The following is a 6,537-nucleotide window of genomic DNA, read 5'->3' on the forward strand; positions in this document are numbered from 1 at the left end:
GGTAACCTAGTAACAGCTGCGTAGTAGGGAAATAATTTTCCCTTGGATTTTACTCTCAGGCAGCACTTCTTCGCTGGCTGCGTGTTTAGTCCGGCTCTTTTGGTGTACTTTGGCAGATCCAAACCCCAATCATAGTTTTATATATTGTTTCCAAAGCCTTAAACGTCTACTTGGTAAAGTTTGTTTGCGGGATGATTGGTAAACAGTGAATGACCCTCAGCCTGATCGTATGCCTGACAGACTAAACTCTGGAAATAAATGCCTCTGAAGGATCCTTCTTTACATGGTCGAGCTTGTGTCGCCTTTGTATCTCTAGGTGGCGCAAACATCCTCTTATAAAATGTGACACGACTACTACTACTACTAATAATAATACTACTACTACTATTACTACGACTACTACTACTACTAATTATAATAATAATAATAATAATAATAATAATAATAATAATAATAATAATAATACTATTACTACTACTACTACTACTACTACTACTACTACTACTACTACTAATAATAATAATAATACTATACTACTACTACTACTACTACTACTACTACTACTAATAATAATAATAATAATAATACTACTATTACTACTACTACTACTACTACTAATAATAATAATAATACTATTACTACTACTACTACTACTACTACTACTACTACTACTACTACTACTTACTACTACTACTACTACTAACTACTACTACTACTACTAATAATAATAATACTACTACTATTACTACGACTACTACTAACTACTACTACTACTACTACTACTAATAATAATAATAATACTATTATTACTACGACTACTACTACTACTACTACTACTACTACTAATAATAATAATAATAATACTATTACTACTACTACTACTACTACTACTACTACTACTACTACTACTACTAATAATAATAATAATAATAATACTAATAATAATAATAATACTAATAATACTACTACTACTACTACTACTACTACTACTACTAATAATAATAATAATAATAATAATAATAATAATAATAATAATAATAATATTGATTGATTCCGATATTGCTTTAAGGTAAGAAAGGTGTTAGGGGAGTGGGAGTGGTCAGTGGAGTAGCCAACAAAATAATTAATTGGTGGATTTTACCATGTGCCATGACTTTATTATCAACAAGTCAAAACAACTTCTAGTGCATTTGTAGCAACAAGCAGAAACTTTGATTGCACATTGAGCTAGGTTACATCTACTTTGAATATATGGAAATGATTTCATGGAGCTCACTGGCTTGGGTTACACCATGGTAACTCTCACTGAGTTTGGATTAAAGTGGTCATGGGCTATTGTTAGGGTGGCCCACTGCTTGCCTACACAGTTAACCATCCATAGTATGGGAAATACATTAATGTCTAATTTTTGAATTGTACTTTGTAAATTATACTATTGTTCAGCTCATCTGAACAAGAAAACAAGAACTTTTTTTTTGCAACTAACTTATAATTTACCATCTCCAGTGGAAGCATATTTCCATCCAGCCAGTAGTAATTGGTGGCCCAATCTTATGCAACGCCATGCATTGACTGATAAGTATGGACTCTTGATGTCTACAGTGTCCATGACAGGAGCATCCAGTGTACAGCGTGGGTGCAACTGTACAAAGAGAGACCTTTCCATGCCTTGTCAAATACTATTTAGCACTAACTGTGGCACATAATCATTACTCTCTGCAGCGCACATCAATGGAAGAGTAAATCAGGTTGGTATCGAGCCCTGAGCATGTGCAGCAATGGGAAAAGTCTGTGTACTGTACTGCACAATTTAGCGCAGAGTTTTGAAAAGTTAGTTGCATAGTGAACCCATAGTGTTCGAGTTAATTATACCATAATTAATACACATAATAAATAATAATATTTAGTATGAACAATGTCTTTATTAATTTATTAATCCAAATTAAATTGATAATATTTTCCATAATACTCCTACAGAGTAGTTACATGGTAGATAATCAAGGTGTTGTACTTAGCAAAGAGCAATAAATACTGCATGTGTTGTTGCACTTACAAAGAATGCATTTGAGAACCTATTAGAGGAAAGACTGTGGAATATGTACCCCCTGGGATATGGCAGTATTGCATTCTAATGGCTATACCCATTGTGGTTTGTACAGACCATTATTGATCATAGAGCCATGCCCAATAATACAAGCAGCTCACTTGCAAATTAACTCCATTATGTCTTTTTCCATATGTGCTACTTGTAATTTGTTTGCTCTTCACTTCAGTAAACATACATGCGTGTACTAATTTACCCTACAAAAAGATGTTGATGGTCTAGGATTTCTATTTTCTATTTGCAGTATCTATAGTGTTGTCATATATCATTTAGTGGAGAAAGAAGAAGGATTTGTGCAATCCTCCGTTGTATTTTCACTTGACATTGTGTTGGCTGTAAACTATGTTTTTTGTGTTTTTGTGCATTGTGAGCAGGTTGTGAGTTACTGAGGGAGTGGTTCACTTGAACCAGTGACTGTTTGTGTGTGTGTGTGTGTGTGTGTGTGTGTGTGTGTGTGTGTGTGTGTGTGTGTGTGTGTGTGTGTGTGTGTGTGTGTGTGTGTGTGTGTGTGTGTGTGTGTGTGTACGATGAGTGTGTGTGTCTATTAGTACATAGGGAAGGTAGGGGGGTACTCACCAGTACCTAATCTAATGGGATTTTCTTACCATCCATCTTCAGCAAATTAAATTACAAAGGCGTTATGGGCAGCATTCTCGGATTTCTCTTTGAACCGTTTTCCCCCATGCCTCTCCATGCATGCCAGTGGCGAGATCCCAAGCCAAATAGACATCCAAGCCAAGGCAGACCAACTTCCGACCTTCCACCCTAATGCAGTCTAACAAAAGATCTTGATGTCATGTTGCTGGGCAACTGGTGGGGAGAATCTGCAGAATCACTCTTGATTTACTGGTCATTACAGTAGGCAATCTTTAACCCCACCTGTTGGAGCTGTGGGCTGGTTTCAGTCATACGCTACATTTCCAGTATATTGGCTCTTTTACATCAGTTGAAGTTAGAGGCTAAGATCATTTTTTAGAGAATAAGAATCTCTTCTGTCTTTAAATAGCAAATAGTTGTTTTCTGCTATATTGGTGTTCAGAATGTTACATACAGCTCCATAAAAGCCAACAATAATGACGTAGTCAGTGAGTGACCAGCAATTATGAAGTACTTTGATACCTGATCGTATACGTCATCATTAACTGCTTGATCATTTATCATTTTTATAAATCACTATACATATTTATAAGTGCTTTTTAACTATAATTATTTAGTGCTATAATCAGATTATAATGCCCTATAAGTATCTAATGCATTACAGACATGGCTATCATAAAAAGTGTTACACAAACATTTATTCAGAGGCAGCTCAATTGTTTTGCTGACTGGCTTCTCAGGAAAACAACATGTGAGCCATAAAGAGTGGGTGTGGCGCAAACTGATAATCACATCATTGTGAGACAGTATGGCAGGAATTATCAGCACTTTGCCATCAGTCTCTTGTTTACTGCCCTCAGGATTCAGCAGCCACAATAGGTAAAAGCGATATTAGACTGTAATGAATTTCTGGACTGTTATTAATAATTAATTAAATGTTCCACCCGCTAATGATGCTAATAGTTTCCTGCAGGAACCATAAAGCATACCACGAAACCAGATTATTTCTTCTTGTACAAATGTTTGCTAAAACTAAACTGAAACAAAAATATCACAAACCTGTACACATTTTCAGTTCAGAAGCTTCCTACTCGGTGAAGATTTTGAAGAAAATTTTACACATAATGTTTTGTATTGTCACTCAAGAGGCATTGCTAAAAGTCACACATTCATAGGTTCTTTAAATATCCCAAAGAGAGATTAATATAAGGTTCAAAATTGACACTAATTCTGATTATTGTTTGGTAGCTATCAGCAATCTAACAGTCATTAAGCTTATTGTAACAGTAAAAGCTGATGCCTAATGTCTCTGATTGTGGTTAGCACTTTAGATCCATTTTGTAAAATGAGATCCTCCCTCTCAACTGAAAGTTATCACGACAGTCTGATGATTACTCATCAGTTTCATCCAAATAAATAAACACTTACTGTAGGTGTGCTCTGATAAGCTCTAATAACACTTTTCGACTTTTCATTGATCATTAGAAACACTTAAGCGTAACGTTGAAATAAAAAATGTGGTCTTTGAACAAAAAACTGAATTAATCCCTTAGGGTATTGTCTCACCTGACACATTTTCATTCAATCAGGTCAGGGAGAAGAAGGCAATTTTTGATAGTAAATTTTGAATGCATGCAGATTCATGTGACCAAAGATGTTAATTATTGCAAATTCCGAATTGTCAGAAAAAGCTAGGCAAGTCTAACGTTCATATAGAATATGTAAAGGTCAAATACCTCTGTTAGGAAAAAATAGGAAGCATGCAGGGGAAAAAAATACATTTTTATAAAAAAGAAAAACAATATTTTACACCAGTTCAGTTGGTTTCCTGTGAATAAAAATGTGCATATCACATATATTATGTATATAACACATATTTTACTGTTTGAACAATAACGTAAATTCAAACTTCAAGAAATATAAACACTTTGCAAGGGTAAACAAGGCATATACTGGACCTGCACATAACAAACAAAATGAACAATGTGGATCCTAATTGATAAACCTCCTCAACACAAAGTAGCTGCTCACTCATGTTCTGTAATTGTTGCTGAATGTCATATGATCCAACAGAAAGGTTATTACTGTAACAGATTATTTATGACGGAGTAGTATTACACAGTTTCACCAGAACATGTATGATAACAGGGTCATTCTTAATGAATAAAGGCCCAATCTATGGGCAGTTTGCCTCACTGTGGGAGCATATTTTACCTTTAATCCACTTCTACCCCCTCTCACCATCAGTAATTAAATGAAGGATTTTGCAAACATAAAACAATATATAAATGTCTTTTATAAAAAGAAAACAAATGAATATTTTAGGCATACTTGAGGTACATGTCATCTTTATTCTTTTGGCATTTCAGTGAAATGGGTTATAGCAGTGTCTTGCATGCAGTTTATTTATACACTACAAGCAATATGCATATAAATGATGGGAGATGTTAAATTCTATGTAATCAAAACATTCTTTTGTTATGCATAAAATATAGTGTAAGTATTGGACGTTTTAATTACATGCAAAATATACTTACATCAATGGAATTATACTTCAATAACATGGAACAACAGATGAGGTTGTGATACAGTCTAGGGTGTTCATAGCTATGTTAGAAACTAACAAAAGTGACACAACTGCCACTATAAAATGTAAACAGAAGTAGGAAACATGGGATGTGTGATGCCATGTCCTTGAGACAATCATTCAGAGTATTCTGAGCCGTCTTTCATTCAACTTAGATATTTATCATGATAAAGATTGAGAAGTAAACTGTGAAAAAAACAGTTTACAAACCACACAATAACAGAAAGGTCACCCTTTCTAAAGAAAAACATGCATTTTAAGGTTTAAGAAATAAAGTAAAGCTGAGAGAACACAGTCATATAACATCACCAGTAATCAAACAAAGGGCTTTGTCTTATGTAGATATCAATCAGTTTATAGACATTAACATTTTTCACCTCACAGCCCCTGCTAAATGTATATTATCTCTGTCTGCCTGGATACAGCGGATCGTGGAAAATATATTTGGTTTCATATCACAGGTGATAAATAGTAATTGTTCCATAAATTCTATAATTTCATAATCCTTACGTTGAGGTCCATCATGAAAAACCACTATGAAAGAAAACAGACACAATGAAGAAAAGGTAGACACATGGAGGGGACCTGTAGTTTGAAGAAGTCAAAAATTTGAAGCGATGCTGCTGTCCTACAAATAGACAATGTCATAGATGATCTCCTCCTGGAGCACACTGTCAGAAATTTGTGGTTGAGCAAGGTAATTTATAACAGGGTCAGTTTTGGTATGAAAACAACATGCCTTTTGAATCGCCAGCTTTGAAATGCAAACACTCAGTTGAAGACCCTTTTTAGCACAGTTTCATATCAAACAGTACACAACAAGCAATATTGTTAATGGTACGTAGCACACAGCAGGCAGAGATGAAGTATGTGAAAGATTCTGATGATTCAACAAACTGAATGTGCAAAGTATTTTTGCCAAGTGTTACTGCTCTGACACTGATAATCAAACATTCTCGGCCAGATTAGTTTGGACTGTAGGCTAAAATATGTTCAGTAATGTTTAAAAAATGCCATGTCGTGACTGCATTTTCCGTACCATGAAGCATAAGATGAAAATAGTTCACTTTGGCATGCATAATTCTGGACCAACATTCATGCAGGTCTACATATCTAGTTAATTGAAGCAACTCCAACATGGTCTCTTGGATTTGTCGAGTATTATAAGCATCAAGCAAGACTAGCCTTGAGGCAGTGTTGCTTGTTGTAAAGACTACCCCTGAAGGAACAACCTTTTTGAAAAGTAATT

Source organism: Anoplopoma fimbria, chromosome 16 (genome assembly GCF_027596085.1).
Source record: "Anoplopoma fimbria isolate UVic2021 breed Golden Eagle Sablefish chromosome 16, Afim_UVic_2022, whole genome shotgun sequence".
NCBI classification, from domain to species: domain Eukaryota; kingdom Metazoa; phylum Chordata; class Actinopteri; order Perciformes; family Anoplopomatidae; genus Anoplopoma; species Anoplopoma fimbria.